The 18,112-nt window shown below is 34.4% G+C and overlaps 1 protein-coding gene across 1 annotated transcript in view; it reads right to left on the reverse strand.

Annotated features, from left to right (window-relative positions):
* LOC113081272 (voltage-dependent calcium channel subunit alpha-2/delta-2-like) overlaps positions 1-18,112 on the reverse strand; it is a 129,753-nt gene that overhangs the window by 101,968 nt on the left and 9,673 nt on the right. The gene's annotated exons all lie outside the window — the stretch shown is intronic.

Raw genomic sequence — 18,112 nt, forward strand, 5'->3', positions numbered from 1 at the left:
CAAATACAATAAAATATACAATTTATAAAACAAATTAATTAGTTTGTAGTATATAAATATATTTTACAGCACATTTTATTATAAAACATGCAATGCATAAATCATTATACCAAAGTGAGCATATATTAGAATATTTTTTATTATTAGAATTAGATTATAATTAGAATATAAAATATACAATAACAATACTTAAACATGTTACTATTACAATACATGTAATAAAATACACATTAAAGAAATCATGTTACCAGATTAAATACACATCTGCTGAAGTTTAATAATTAATCAAATGATTGACCTTCCACTGTTAGTGACACATATTCTCCATCTTTATCAGAAACCTATTTCAGAACATCAGAAAGTGAAGGAAGCACATGTACTAACTCTAGGTAGACTACTCTACAGCATACTTTGATCGTGTTGCAGGACCTCAGAGGATTCACAACATCAGTTTCTAATCTTCCAGGATGAGCTTTTTTAAATTATCACTGTCTTCTGAGAACAACTGGCCTGGATTTTAACCTGATCTAACAGCAAACTTCCTGCAGACACCTTTTAGAAAACTTGTCTGTCTTTTTAGTGGGCACACTTTCTGCAGAACGGAAATTCAGGCATAGAAGTGGCCCATTTAAGATGCATATGTCATCGATGCGGGTGTAACGATATTCAAACCAGAAAGAAAAACCGCGATTCACCACCTACGGTACGTACCGCGGTACTTTCATGGCCTAGCATGATAGTCACTTGGGCTACCTGTCCCCTGCTGAGACACTTAAAATGTGTGTGGCTGTTCAGAAACTGAATTGCTTAAATCACTTTGAAAAGGAAAGTACCATTAAGGACAACGTGCAGAACAAATCTGTCATATGGGTTACATAAAATTATATTAAGAAGACGACTGTAAAAGAATATGTCAGATCAGTTCATTTTTATGGAAAATCATTTATATACACTGTCGTATATTTCTTCATTGTAGGCCTACTACAGTGAATATCTCTTCAGCACACAGCCTAACCCTAACCCTAACCCTAACAACTATGCAGAATATTAATAACTGACTGGGACTGTCATATACATAACACTGTAATGAGAACATATTAATAAGCAGAAAATTGTCGCACATTTATGCACTATAGCATAATAGCACTATAACAGGTTATCAGAGCAGATCCGACTTTCTGTGAGACGGAATTTCACAGAAAGTGTAAGTGCTTGGGATTGAGTGGTACTGTGTCTTCTCCCACTTTCTCAAAATGCTCAAATGGCCTCCCATTCATAATAGCCACGTAGAGTTTGCTCTGAAAGTGAGCTGCATGCCTCAATACAAGCGCGATTGAAACATTCAAGCTATTTTAACCCATAAAGTACTCGTACACTCTCTGAGAGATGGGCTTTAATGCGCTCTCAACCACTTTAGCCTAAGTAAAGTTTTCCAGTTACTTGTTTGCATTATTAAGGCATTATTTGATTTTATTTAAAATAAATTATGCATTAGATTTTTTGGGAAACATTTTTACAAAGCAACAGTTTTCTCAATTGAGAAAAAGTCTTAATTGTTAATACATTAATAAACATGAACTTACAGAACAATTATTGATATTATTATTAAGTTAAAACAGAATCTAGTGTTGTTTAGCATTGCTGGTGCCATGCCATGAACCCTACACCCCAGAGGGAACAGAGCAGAACTGAACCGTGGCTCCAAAGTGGCGATACCGTGGTATTGGTATATATCATAACACCCCTACGAACTGACATAGTATGTTCTGAATGACATACTCAAGTGTGCAGCATTATTGTATTGTATTGCAGGTATTGCACAGTGTGCAAAATAAGAAATATACAGTTAGAGCACACTGCTTGGAATACAGCATCCCAGAATGCAAAGAGCTTGACCTTCTATTTCTACTGTGGCATATGAATCAGAAGTATGAATCTTTCTGAAATATGAATCATGGTTTTTAAACATCTCCTCCTTATGGAAGCTTGTTTGCGCCATGGAATAAAAAAAGGTAATAGTGATTTTTTTAAATTCACAATTCTGACTTTTTCTGAATTTTTCCTCACAGTTGTGAGTTTAGATCCAACAACTGAAGTATTTTCCCTCAGAATTGCAGAATTTCAAGTTTACATCATGCAATAACAAGTTATACAAATATATATTTTTTTACATTCTTCAGATATTAAAAGCAGGGAATGTGTCTTATCAGTTATATCCATTTCTTCTGCATTCTAAGTCTTGCATTCAACGATGACGACACAAACCAGGATGAAGACATTGAAGGCGACTATGAAAGAAAAGCAAGCAATTTGGATGCTAAATGAAAAGAGGAAGAACAACAGAAAAAACAAAGGGCATGGAGAAATTAAGAGTTTGGAAACCACCAGTGACATCAGCAGCCAACGATGACCTGATTGGCTGAGAAAAACAACAGTGGTTGATGACAGACAAATCATAAAAGCTGTGAAAATGAACCCTAAAATACATGTCAGTAAAATCACTAACAACCTCCAGAAAGCGCGGGAGATCTCTGTCAATCTACAGTCCACAGGAGAATTTGACACAGAATTACAGAAGCTACACAACAAGATGCAAACCTCTGATCAGCACCAAAAATAGAAAGCCAAGATTCTGCACAAATGTGAGCCAGTAGAGTTTTGGAACTGAGTTGATGGACCGATAAGACAAAGATTAACCTTTATTTAAGTGATTGGAAAGCAAAAGTCTGGAGAAAAGAATGGAACTGCAAATGCACACAAGCTCATCTGCAAAGCTTGGTGGAGGTGGTGTCATGGCATGGGCATGCATGGCTGTCTCTAGAACAGGACCTTTTCATTTTAATGATGACTTATTGTATGATGGCAGTAGCAGAATGAATTTGGAAGGGTACAAAATCATCTTGGCTACCAATATTCAAGAAAATGCCACCAAACTCATTAGAAAGCACTTCATATTGGATCAAGACAATGACCCAAAACATCTTCCCAGTTCAGTCAAGGACTTTATCAGGGCAAGGAAATGTAAAGTCTTAGATTGTCCAAATCAATCTCCAGCGTTAAATCCGATTGAACATTAATTTCACCAGCTGAAGAAGAGACTACAGACAGAAACTCCTCAAAACAAGCAACAGTTGGGAATTGGGTGCATTAAAGGCTGGAGAAAGCATTTTAAAGCATAAGACCAAGAGTCTGGAGATGTCTATGGGTTGCAGACTCATTGATCTGATTGCATGCAAGGGATCTGCAACTAAATATTAGCTTTTAATCTTTTACATCTGCCTTAAATTCAACTGTTCCAATACTTATTCTCACATCAAATAGTGGGATGAATCTAAAAGTGCTTGGTAAAACATGTATGTGTCGAAAGACCTAATAATAAAATGTGACATTCTGCAGTTTTGTCGCATATTCATCTTTTAATCATATTTGCAAATGTCTTGACTCCACAGCAGAGAGAGCAGTTTTGTCTTTACTGTTCCAATGCTTATGGAGCGCACTGTATAACATACTGTGCATTACACAGTTTGCCTGCATTTCATTCTGAATATACACATCAATTATGTCATTTAAAATAAAAAAAACAGCCTGAAAGAACACACATTTACAGACTCTCATGCACATTTCCTGACAACACAGACTCGAAAGGTATGAAGAGATCGCTGTTTTCTGAGGAGATTGTTTGTATTGTGATAGTTTACATAGCTGCCTTGAAACTTCTGATCTAATCTCATTTTTTTTATTATTCTCCGGAGAAAGCAATTCATATCTTATCCATTTCCTTCACTCTCTTTTCCCCTTCACTCGTTCTCTCTCTCTCTCTCTCTCTTTCTCACTCCTGCTCGTGGTGTCTTTCTCCTCTCAGCACCATCAAACATTTGTTCACAGTTTGGCGTTTCATCACTATAAAGCTCCATCACAGGTCTTTCCAAATGTTTTCCACACTCTGTAAACCTGCCTGATATTTATAGAACAATTAGCATACAAACTGAAATACTGTAATGGTCTTCAGTTCTTTGATAATTTGACATTAACCTGCTTTATCTCCTGCAATAGTTACCCAGTATGTCCAAAACTAAATCAAGCTTACAAAATTCCTAGCACACATCATAACTAATTACGTATGTTATTGTATATCAGACTAGCATGGCAATAGAAGACAAGAGAGTTAAAAGGTCTGGACAAGAGAGGGCCTAAAAACACAATGATTCTCAAATGAACATCAGCCAAATTTATATCTCATATATAAACAATATCATAAATCAACACAAGGTACAGGGGACATGTAGAAAACTGAATGTGGGGCGTTGTAAATCTGCAGGTGCAGATTTCATGGGATTCTGCTCACAGGTGATATTTAGTATATCTGTTCAGCTCAATGTGAATTATGTTCAACAATAATTATGCCATAAAAAGCCTGCAGATGACTTTATTATTGTTAAAAGTCCTATCTGGAATAGATTAATAAATAAATGAGACTAAACTGAACATGCATGTTTGAGCATCTATTCCCATCAGTCTTTAGAAGGAGGACAGAACAAAATAAAGCTGGTTTAAATGTCAAATGAGGTGAATGCATAAACTGCATTAAATCTATTTAGCGGCATTAAACACTCAGCTAATTAATCTCGAAAAGTTAACTCAAACGTGCAACCCTAATGAAATATAAACATCTTCATCTAAAGTTGCTTGAATATGCAGTAGGAAATGAGTGAGATGTGCTTTTAGTGGGTAAAGTCTCTTGCTCGTTCTGTAGTAATGTTTAGAGCAGCGTAATGACTTGAGAGGAAACACATAAGCTGATTAACGGCTGCTCAGCCCGCAGGATTTTAATGGGGATGATATTTGTGTTTTTGGATGGCAATTGTAAACCTGCTATTGCATAATTATAAAATCTACATCCAAAACGGCTCTTAATTTCTGTCTCAGGCAAATAATGCACATTTTGTGATGATAATCACTCCAGCAGAGTTGAAATGCATTCCTTACACTAACAGGAATTACTCGGACCGCCACTATGACAAAAGTCCACACCAAATATTTTTCTAATTTAATTAACTTCAAAATGTAACGTATTCCTGTGAAGCAAAGCTGAATGTTCATTAACCATTACTCAAGCCTTCAGTGTCACATGATCATTTAGAAATCATTTTAATATATAGATTTATGATCAATGTTGAAAACGTTGTGCTGCTTAATATTTTTTTGGAGTCTGTGATACTTTCTTTGGGATTCTTTGTTGAATAAAATGTTAAAATAATAGCATTTATTTAAAATAGAAATAATTTGTAACACTATACCATACAATTCAAAAGTTTGGGGTCAGTAAATTTTTCTTTCTTTTTTGAAATAAATAAATAAATATAAATATATATATATATATATATATATATATATATATATATATATATATATATATATATATATATTTTTTTTTTTTTTTTTTTTTTTTGATTCAGGAATGGTGTGTTAAATTTATAAAAATTGACAGTAAATATCCTAAAAAAAAAATCACAGGTTCCAGAAAAATTAAGCAGTACAACTGTCTTGCAAATTGATCATAAATCAGTATATTAGAATGATTCCTGAAGGATCATGTGACACTGAAGACTGGAGTAATGATGCTGAAATTTAGCATTGCATCACAGAAATAAATTAGATTTTAAAGTATACTATAACAAAACAACATTATTTCAATTTGTAATAATATTTCACAATATTACAGTTTTTTCTGTATTTTTTATCAAATAAATCCAGCCTTGATAAAGGGATAAAGGAATTCTTCTGTTTTTTTGTACCTAAATTGCTATTGTGAGTAGGATTATTTCTTCCTCATCTCATCCAATGCCTCTTTTGCTAGTTCCAAAACATCATTTAAAGCTGGTAATGGAGGATTGATAGCATTCTAACACAGTTATTAATGCAGTTATTAGAAAGAGAGCAAGAGAGACAGAGACACACACACACAGAGAGAGAGAGATAGCTTGTGTGAATTAGGCTAACGTACCTATGTGAGTCCCTCAACAGTCTTCTGAAGCAGCATCTCTAACCAGCGATGTTATTACCTCACTAGTGAGAAATGTCATGTGTATTTACTTTCGGAAAATCATCTGTCATGTTGTTGTTTCTGTTAGTCCTGTGTTTTTTTTAGTCTGTATAGGTACTGTATGCTAATATATTTATGTTGTATATAATATATATATATATATATATATATATATATATATATATATATATATATATATATATATATATATATATATATATATATGTATATGTATATATATATATATATATATATATATATATATATATATATATATATATATGCCACATATTTGTGACCCTCTCTTTGGTGTAAAGCTACATGTTATACAGTTAAATTGCAGCATGAATGTTAATTCTAGAAATTCCAGAAATCTCTCCGGCTGCAGGAGAGTTTTGGCCGTATCATTTCAGTCGATCTCACTGCCAGTGGCGTCCCTTTTCCATCTGTCTGAACTTTTCTTCCTTTCTCTATCCGTCTGTTTCCATCTGTCTCAGTCATTTCATTCTCTCTCTTTCTCTGATGGATGTAATGTGGGGATTGAATGGAGAGATCGATCAGGAGCTGTGCGTTGAAGCAGTCAGGCTGCTGGGCCTCTGTGAGCGCAGATTATTTCCCAAATTATTACAGCCGCCAGATGCTTGTCAGAAGACTCTCTCCGTCAAGGTTAGACTCTCTCTCTCTCTCTGTCTGCTTCCCTCCCTCTCTGTTTATTCCTCTTTTGTCTTCTTTTCTCTCTTTCCTCCTCTAGTCTTGTTAAACTGTTAGAGCTAGAGCTTATTTTGGTCAAGAACTGCTCACTTAGACAGGAAAAAGTGATGGAGATGATGATCGGGTTGTGATGTCACTACAAGATGAAGGCATCACATTAATATTAACTAGCTCATGTTGATGTTGCTCATAATCTTCAAAAGGCCACCCAGTCACATTAGCAAATTAATATTCAAGAACCAAATCTTACTGATTTATAAAGAGACATAATTTGAAGATATCCAGTGTATGACCCTGCAGACAATATATTTAAATAATATTATTTGTAATAATTTGCAGTACATAATAATTATAAAAACAACATAAATGAACAATAATACACTTATTTATGCAGTAAGTGGATGTTGAAAGGATGTGTATTCTCTAAAATACAGCCTGAATTCATAAGCACATATCAAATGTTCACACTTTGATAAAGCATTGCTGGAAAATCAGTCATACGTAATGAAACATGACAGACAACTCGAGGTAAATGCAGTCTACATCCTGAGCAATCTTTGAAATGTTCTGGGGTGTCCCAGATGTATCTGTGCTCCATAAAATCTCACAGTTCTTCGTTATATATGAAGCCTCCTGGATACCATGTGGGATCAGCAAGCACACCGCTGAATTTCACAACGCATTCCACCGCATTTTACAGTCATTTACTGTGGATATTATCCATATTTTTATCCACATATCAGCCATATCTAGATTTCACAATAGTTACTTACCACAACATTACTTTTACAACTGTATCTATCTCTCTATCTATTTCTCATATTTGAGAAATTAGCTGCTGTTGTGCTTTCTAGCAATCCTTAGAATTATGTTCCAATTACCAGCAAATGCTAATTAATTCAAATTAAATGTTCTGATTTTAGCACTGCATCAATCCAGTATTATGACCACAAAATAAACACAATTCTATACTGCATTAATTGTCTCCCAACACCGCATTTAAAAGTACAACACACTGCATATATTATATTTTAAATGCCTATTTGGAATATCTAATGTTGGTTTCTGAATCATGATCATTTCATAATATAATATACAAATTAATTATACAATTAAATAATACATGCCAAGGATAAAGCATTGGTCATTCAGAAAGCAAATACTGAACAGAATAAGAAAATTATATGATTCATTATAAAACAAACTGACATCTAATAGAATAGAATAGAATAGAATATACATTTATAAAACTAATTACAAAATAAAATAATAAATGCAATGGATAATGTACTAGTCATTATTCCAAAAGCAAATATTCAAAGAATATCATGATAATCATTTTTTAAATAAAATATAAAGCAATGCAATGTTCATTATTCACAAAGCAAATGTTCCAGAAGATAATATAATAAGAATTATATAATTCTATATAATTTAGTTTTTCACAACCATTTTCCACCCTTTTTGTAAATGACATCTAATATTAACCTTTGCATACTGCTGCAATACAAACATTAGAAATCAATGTAGAAAGCAGAAGCATAATAATCTGCATTATTTACTGCTTCATTAATGTCCTAAACACAAGCAGTGAAGAGCGGGTTACAACAACGTTCAGTCCCTAACCGTGTGTGAACAATGAGAATAGTTATGCTTTGCTTAGCAAATACCGCTAATAATTAGTGGAGACACCAGAGATGTTTCATTATTACCATGAAAAGGATAAAAAAATCTCTTGAGATGTACAAATTAAAACCGCTAAACAAAAAGCGTCTATCAAGCGACACATGCATCGACGTGCAAACGGACACAAGAGTGGCGCGGCACACTTTAAACCAGGTACAGGCTTATTTTGATAAGCTGTGCATAAGCTTGTACGTTTGTAATCAATGATGGGGATTAATTTGTATTAAAGCAGTGAAGACACTGGAGTCAACGCCAGCGCTTTTATCTTGAGCCACTTGGATTACTGAAGTCAGAGATCTCAGGAGAGAGAGAGAGAATGAGATGCAGGACAGGGAAAGGGAAAAACAGAGGTAGAAAAGGAGCGAGAGGCAATCTACACGCATCCTATAGGTTATTTAGTCAAGGTCAAAGTTGGCCTTTCTCCTCCAGGCTTTACATGGACATAAGCCATAAACCAATCATTTCTCATGTTCATTTGGCCGGCGGGACGACTAATGCGACACACACAGGGCCTGAAACTAACATTCTACCGCTCCTGCCAACGGCCAGCGATTGAGAAAACTTAAGAACTTAAGATCTTTTTTATCAGCCATGAAACTGAAACTGCTTGTGAATTATTTAATACACAAAAAACATGCAGAACAAACTGGGGAAACACATCTAATTGCACTTTGTATAATAATAATGATAGTAATAATAATAAGAATTTTTATTATAATATTATATAAAACAATTACAATACTAATATTTGAGTTGTTTTTCTTTGCTTTTCAAATGTGCAACCATAGATTATCAGGAAAAATTTATTTTGTAGATAACAGATTTTTAAACACTTTCACATTTAACTTGTGAAGATGTTTGGCGCATGTTGCATTTTCAAATGCTTGTTATGCAAGCGACTCTACCAATGATATTTTATACTTGTGTTTTTTTTATTTTATGCCCTGCACAAACATCCGCAATATGTCAACTAAACACATGAAGGAAATTAGGAAATGTACAAGCGGCTGAATTATGTCACTAACACATGCAAAAAAAATACACATTCTGCCAATCAATATAACAGTCAGGTCTTCACCCACTGAGATAGCACCAAAAACTGACAAGCTGTCAGGCGCATGCAGGCGTTTGGAGTGCTCTCTGACAGTGATCGGTTGAGACTGAGGCTGAACGCAGACTCACTGCTGCTGTAAACTGGCTGAGCATTCTTTTATTTATGGGGGTATTAGGGCACGATAAACAATCATCTACTCTAATAGACAATCATTTATAATATCTAACTCAGACTCTGAGCGATAACATGATGTGCTGGGGTAACAAATCAAATGCTGCTTCTGCAATACTCTCAGACAAGATGCTGTCTGATACTAAGTCAAACCAGCAAACATCTTAAACTGGAGTTTAACTGTTTTTTAAGACAAGCATCACTATTATGATGATGGAGTAGACATATTTAAAAAATATATACCCGAAATTCCTCGCTTAGATTTAGATTTTTTTTATTTTTTTTATTAATACTTTTTTACAGCAAGGATTAATCAAACTGATCAAAAAGTGACGCTAAAGACATTTAAATGTTACAATAAATGTAAACTTTAAAAGTTACAAAATGTTACTATTTTGAATAAATGCTATCCTTTTGAACATTCTATTCATCAAAGAATCCTTAAAACAAAATGTGTCACTGTTTCCACAAAAACACGTAGCAGCACAACTGTTTTCATCATTAAAAAATAATCAGAAATGTTTCAGCAAATCAGCATATTAAAAATATTTCTGAAGGATCATGTGACACTGAAGACTGGAATAATGATGTTGAAAATACAGCTTTGCATAAAATCAATAAATTACATTTTAAAATATATTTCAGTAGAAAACTGTTATATTTAAGTTAGTTATGTTAAATCATAAAATATAAAAAAAACTGTATTACTGTATTTTTGATCATTTTAAGCATTTAAACAATACTATATATAGCATACTATATATAGCATATAGAAGCATCAAAGCAAATGAAAACAAAAGAAAAAAGATAGAAGATTGTGCATTGTTTTAAAGAAAAATATTTTAAGTTGCACGATATTCAACAAGATGGGTGTAAGTTTTCCGGGCCTCAGCCTCAATCTCCACATAGAAAATCACCTTGGAGGAGACTGCGGAAACTAAACCAGCGCTCAAACACTCAAGCGCTTCAGCTTGGCCAAAACAGTCAGCATTTGTCAAGGCATATGCTCGTTGCTCTCTTAAGAAAATTAGACGTGTCTCCAGTGCAGACGGACTATTTGTGCAGCTAAACTAAGCCTCCAGACTTCCCACACGCTGACCTTCAAGTCTGAAAATCTGACAGAACCAGAGAGAGGAAAGTAGGAGAGAGAGATGGACAATCTCGCAGCGAGGAGAGGAGGGGAAGCGCTGATGATAATTCGGCAGAAGTCTCTGGAGCCTGAAGGCAGTGGAGAGCAGCGTTCTCCCTCAGCGGAGCCCGTGGAAGCCACGAGCGGCCAGGCGGCAAGATAAGAAGAGGTGAAGCGCAGATTAGCCGTCCTCGTGGACTGAAACCCAGGCCAATGCCCACAACTGACCTCAAGTCTCATGTTATTTGCACAGCCAAATACCGAGGCATAAGAGATAGGACGGCTACAGAACGAGTCGAAAAGGTCAGCACTTCAACTAATAATGTTCAATCTGTAGAGCCAGCCGACTGCTAATGAAGGCCAATTTAAAAGGATCCACTTAAAAAGACAATACAAGATTAAAATATGGAGTCTAATTCATTTTTGAATGATCATTTATCAGCTCTAGTGTAAATCAGTGAAACAAGAAAAAACTATGGAAACATATTACTCTGTCTTACTCTTGCCTTATGGATTTAATTTATGCTTGAAAACCATTGCTAATAGATAAGAAAATATATTTTATTTATAAAATATATATTTGAATTTACTGTAAAAAGGGAAAACGTCTGCTAATAAGTAAGAAAAGTTATTTGTTTGCAAACCATTTTACTTTTTTTTTTTTTACATAAAAGGTATTCTAATTTAACCCGAGGAAAGGAAATCATTGGCTAATGGGTAAGAAAATTTGTTCGCAAACAATTTAACTTTTTTCAACAAAAAAACTAAAACAAAAACCTTTTATAATGTATTATAAAAAATTTAAATGTGCGCTTATTATTTTCAAATTTATTTCTAATTTATTCTTAATAAAAACATTGCCAATAGGTAAGAAAAGGAATTCATTTTTACATTTAAAATTAATTCGTAAAAAACTGATTTAATCCTTCGGACCAGAGCTGTGATTTCTGTCTTTGACACAAGTGCTTTCGTTTAGCTGCTCAAATGGAAATCAAAGACCTTGTCTGACTCTGACCGACCCTCTGGTGCTGCCGTTTGCTCATCAAACAACTTTATATGGTGACATGAAAGCATCCCGCCTCTCTCTCTCTCTCTCTGTGTGTGTGTGTGTGTGTCACGCACAGACTACTGATCAAATCCTGTCTGAGAGCGACTGCAGCCCGACTGTCTCCTACTAGTCACTGACAGAACAAGAGGAAAAGTAGAATAAAATGTGAGTGAAAGTTCAACTCTTCAAGAAGGACAACTCAAACACACAAATGCATGTGATGAATACAAAAAAACTAAACAAATTATAATAATGAAAATGCTTGCATACCATGCATAACCAATGATTCCTTACAGAAAGTAAGTTTCCTCTTATTTTTACTCATCCACTCTCAAATAAGTTCACTATTGTAAGTAAACTATGCTGTGAATACAAGATCTTATATTGTTCAGTTAATGATAAACATCGAAAAGATGACTTTGTGGGGAAAAAATGTTTCTTTAACTTCAGCTTTTTTGTTTTTGCTCTGTTTGTCCTTTTTATTGGCAAAGACAGCAAGAAGCATAAATTAAGTCAGCTTCAAATTCTGATTCAAACTCATTTTTTGTTCATAATGAACGTGCACAACCATATTTTTTATTATGAATTTTAAATGTTTAGTCAGATAACACAAGTACACAAGAGCATGGCAAAGTGAAAAGACTACCATACTATTCCTAATACAGAATATAAATAGTAAGAGTAGTATGATGCTAGCAAGCTAATCTGAACTCATCTTATTTTTGTTTATCTTTGTCAAATTAAAGTCAATATCAAATCTAACAACTGTATATGAATCCTCAATGCACATTCATGAAATTCTATAAAAGTACATTCTTTTTAAAGTACATTATAATAAAGATACAATAAATTAATTAAATAATTAAATAATTTATGAATAAATAAATAAATAAAAACCCCATGATGAAATTTTCCGTGTTGCATATCCTGTTTCACCTGATATTATGGTTACCGAAGTGAAATGTTTGTGAAGGCCATTTCATGCTGACTTGTATATGACATTTACTCAAAAAATATTCTTATCCCACATATGCAAATCTCACACCTGCACATGCCTATATATCTCTCTCTCATTCCCACAAGTGCTACATTCCCTCTTCACTACTCTTTATTTGCGATTCAGCAGAGATTTGCTCTTCATTTTAAATTGTATAGAGGAACATTTTCAAAAGCCCATTTTCGAACAAAGCGATCTCTTTCATTTGTAGCCTGCAGCCAAGAAAAACAACAGGCTGAATAGACTCGTGAATCAACTCCAAATGCATTCACAGACAACAATGTGGGAAGAAATTAACCAAAAACATTGTTTATGTACTTCAGATACAGTTGGTATCTTAGGAGACACTCTATAATTGTCGAGCCACACTCAGACATTTTAATATATGTTTCACGTGTCTCTACAGAAAATGCTAAGAGTGCAAATTTTTATTCATCTCGCTCTTCGACAGGAAACACAGGAGTACGGCAAACAGATGCTAGTCGAACAACTGTTCAAACACAGGAGGAATTTCTGACTCGTCAAGAGCATCTCGTAACAATTAAGGCGTTAAATCAATAGTGTCAGGCGCACATACAGCCAATGCAATCCAGGAGTGTGTCAGATGATGCAGTACTCCTATTAAAATAGATGCTGCATTATGTTTGAGAGAAAACTGTAATAGTATGAATAAATGCAGACCTATTAGTGAAATACTAAGGAGAGCTTTAGTGGATTAGAGCTGTTTTAAACAGAAATCATTTCTGTTGTCGGTCAGACAGACCTTTTTTTATGAGGTGTTAGATTCTATTTGTGGATTTTGGACTCATTATAAGTTATTCTCTATTTATACTAATTAATTGTTAATTAATTAATAGTTGAAATCTTGACTCTGACTGGTAGACTGTTGTTTCAAGATATTGATTATATATACTGTAAATGCATGGCTATGATAAAAAACTCTCAAAATAATGTTGAATATAATAATAATAATTGTATTTCTTTTTCATGTTTTGAATTAGTTACTATTGAATAAATGTCTTACACATATTCTTATTATGGAAAATAAATATATAAATACACGAACAAACAAGCAACCAAGAACTTCTACATCATGGTAGCATGTTAGACTGGCTCTAATCTGTGCTGATTTAAATAATAATAAAACAAATTATAAACACCTAATTTAATTACAAATAAAAGAAAAATTATAACGATAACTTACACATGACATGCAAGAAAAAATAATGCAATAATGCAAGAAAAAATAAATAAACTGTGCACACGATTTACTAATTATTTCGCTTAATGTACTAAAACAAGCACACGATTACTATTGCGTTCCCTCAATTTGCTAAATCGTGTGAACGATTTCGCAAAATGAGGGAACGAATTAGTAAATTGTGCGCACAATTTATAAATCGAGTGAACAAAATAGTAAATCGAGGGAACGAAATAGTAATCATGTGCACGTTTTAGTACAGTGAGGGAACTAATTATTCAATTGTGCACACAATTTAGCCTACTATATTTTTTCTGAATGTCATGTGCGGGGCTCCGTAGTTTCTTTCTGTAATAAAAAAATTCTGCAATACAGAAATTTAAATATATGAATATAACCATTTATACAAACAAACAACAAAAACAAAAAACATCCAGACTGTATAAAACACAATTTAAAAAAATAAATAATAATATTTGCTTTTGGGGTAACACCAGATCCAGCTTTTTACATCTAGGGATGAACTAGATGAGATTTGGGAGTTTGGTGCAATTTAAGAAGTGTCTAGCTGATTTGCTTCAAGGTTTGTGATGTTTGGACAGCCAGCAGGTGAGTGAGATCGGCTCGTCGATCGGCGGATGTTCTGACCTGGAGCTTCAACATCATATAGGTGTTCATCTGTCTAATAAGCCGAGCAGGAGAGTGAGGTTTTGCATGGCAACGAGCAGAATGTGTGTGTAGGAGAGAGACAGAGAGAGAGAGAGAGAGAGAGAGACATCAAGAGAGGCCAGGAAAGAGGTGTAATGGCTTTTGCTGCAGGTGGTAACAGATGGTTGCTAATGGATGTTCATAGATCTGAATGACACAGGCTAGAGGGTGGTGTGATGCACAAAATAGTGAGATGGAGAGACATACAAATCTGAAGAAAAAGATAACAAGAATGGAAAACGGTTTGGCTCTGTGCTTGCCCTTTCAAAGCTCATATAACTTCATGGAATGTTTCATGTAACTTAAAATCTTTACAAATATTTATATTGAATCAGTAGTTGACAAACTAATTGTACAAAGGTAAATCAAGACTATTAAAAAATATTAACAAATGCATCTTTTGATTTTAATTATGTGTTAGTAATTCAACATGAACTAAGATTAATAATACTTCATAAGTATTTTTCATTGTCAGTCCATGTCAGTGTAATGTCAGAATCATTGAGATTATTTAAATATATTAAGATGATAAAAATATTAAATTAAAATAATAGATGCAACTTATTTTTTTATTTTATATTTATTTATTTTATTTGATATATAACTTAACAATATATTAGCAAAAAATAACCATTAACTAAGATTAATAAATATTATACATATATATATATATATATATATACACACACACACACACACACACACACACACGTATATATACATACATATATATATATATACACACATAGACATATACATATATATATATATATATATATATATATATATATATATATATATATATATATATATACACATATATATATATATATATATATATATATATATATATATATATATATATATATATATATAAATATATATATATATAAAGCAAATAGGCTGTTAAAGCTGCATGGAAACTGTGCATGCAAGTATTTTTTATACGAGTTAAATTTAAGATCATGTCTCTGAAATGATTATCAAAAACTGTCCTGGAGCACAAGTCCTGTTTCCCTCATCCAACACATCCGATTCAACTCGGCTCAGTATAGAGACTTTAAGAACTGAAGACGATCAGAAAAGGTAAAGAGTTGTAAAAAATAGGATGTGTGTCAGATCCACATCATGTTTAGCAATGGCAGCTCTTAAAACAGCCAAAATAACCACAGGCAATAACCATGCTGTGATATCTTTATTTACATTAGAATTTAGCTTTGTATATAATTTTTGTATATTTCCTACTTGCTGAAGGGTACAGGAAGTAAAATATGACATTTATTATCTTAGGTTTATGTGATGATTGTTTTAAGTTATTGTTATTAACTGTTATTTTTTTTAAGTCTAATAGATGTTCAAATGATAGCTCTCAATTATACTGTAATGCTGAATGGCTAGTCAATGGTTAATAATTGGGTGGGGGGGGAGGGACTATTTCATAGAAACATCAGTAGTATTGGTATCAGTGAAGAAATATTTTTTAGATATTAAAGCAGTCTCATTTGGGATTTTTTAAGACAAATTAAGACAAAGCTGTTTCGATCTGCAAGGAACATGTTGTTTTGATGTGGCAGACGGATGTTGTAATTCACAGAACTGTGCTCTAATGACTGCTATGATCTGAACAGGATGCGTACAGATAATTTACAGCTATTCAAGTCAAATGGTTTGAGCGGTTATGTGTGATTTTTACAAGCTGATGTTGATGTGTGCTATTTTCATCAAGGTGACTGCGGCCTACTTCTCTCCCTTTCCAAAGGGACTGGAGCGCTTCACAGTGGGCCTGCAGGAAATTGAAAACTAAATTGCTTTTCTTAGTTTTTCCTTATTCTTTTTTCAGAGGCACTTGGATGGAGGGGAAGCATAATCGCACTGCTTTTGTTTCCGCCGTACAAGTGGACCCAGAAACTTCAGGCCAACGTCAATTTTGGGAACAGTACGGTGAGAGAATAGGTTTACGGCAAGACTACAAACGGTGGAAAGTTAATTGAAAGTAAGTGCGTAAGTGTATGTAGATTAGCATTGTGAAGTCGTGCAATTGCTCTGCATACATTAACAGCCCCCAACACTGCCTTCCTCTTAATATATCTCCTCCATCTGTCATCGTCACACTCGCCTCCTCCTGACTAAGCAAGTACTGCTCCGCATCCTGGAGTTTTTCTGCACCACAGATCAACAGGAACTCAATATTTTGTTACCATTAGCTTGAAGACGATTTTATACCATTTGAAACAAAAATGCCAATGAATTAGATTTACTTTTTCAGAGGGAAATAACAGGGCTTGAAATGCAGAAAATGAATAGGTTTAAAGGGATAGTTCCCCCAAAAAATAAATTTTTTCATCATTTACAATGACGTGTGTCCATTTTTTTTTTTCCAATTTAGTGATTAACGCGGAATGGCACTAAATTTGCGAAATTTTGAATGAATCAATCAAAAATAGGTAATTGCACTTACATCAAATCACGATATTGTCATGTCCACTGTCTGATCACCCCGTTCTTGTGTGTGTGTGTGTGTGTGTGTGTTTCCGTATATGTCTGCATTTCGTGTGCACATGGTGTTTTGTTTTGGTTTTGATCGTTCGTCTTGCACCTATCTTTGGCGTTCCTCCCTCCCCCTCATCATCACAGTTTCCGCTTCTAATTGTTTGACTCCGCTCACCTGAATTCAATGTCTGTTCATCTCTTGCTCTATTTATTCCCGTCTGTCGCGCCTATCGGTGCCAGATTGTTGTTCGTCAATAATCCCCGTGTAGCCACTTTGTCTGATCCTGTCAAGCCTTGTTCTGTCGAGCCACTGTTTGCTGCTATTGGTTTTGTTTTGTTTTTCTATTTTTCCCCTCCCTTATTTCCTAGACCGGGCACCGGCATTTTTCAGAAGAGTTTTCGTTTGCACTGTCGCTGACTCTCTCGTGGCTTCCTCCCCTCTCCGCTCTCATCGCGGCCGCGCCGTTGGGCGCCCCCTGCCGGGTGTTTTTGCAAGGACATTGAAGTCTCTTATTTTTCTGTTGGACATTTTTCCTAATTTCCCGGCCTGTTTCTGTTCATTGGAGGAAGTTTTTCTTTTGAATTTTTTGAATAAATTGGTCCCGCACTGTAACCTGCATCTGTGTCCAGTTGTGTTCCTGACAGATATGGACTAACATCTGTAAATATTAAGCCGGAACAGTCTATTTAAATATAAATCCTGCATGTTCTGCGTGTCTCTGTTGATGAATGGAGCAGAAGCGCGTATTCCTTTATTAAGCACACTGAAGCGCGCGTGACGCTCGCGGTAATTTCAGCGTCTGCTGTCTCACTAAATAAGGACGTGGACGCATTAACAACGTCTCCAGAACAGCTCTGACAGTCACTTCATGAG

Source organism: Carassius auratus, unplaced genomic scaffold, assembly GCF_003368295.1.
Source record: "Carassius auratus strain Wakin unplaced genomic scaffold, ASM336829v1 scaf_tig00033555, whole genome shotgun sequence".
Lineage (NCBI taxonomy): Eukaryota > Metazoa > Chordata > Actinopteri > Cypriniformes > Cyprinidae > Carassius > Carassius auratus.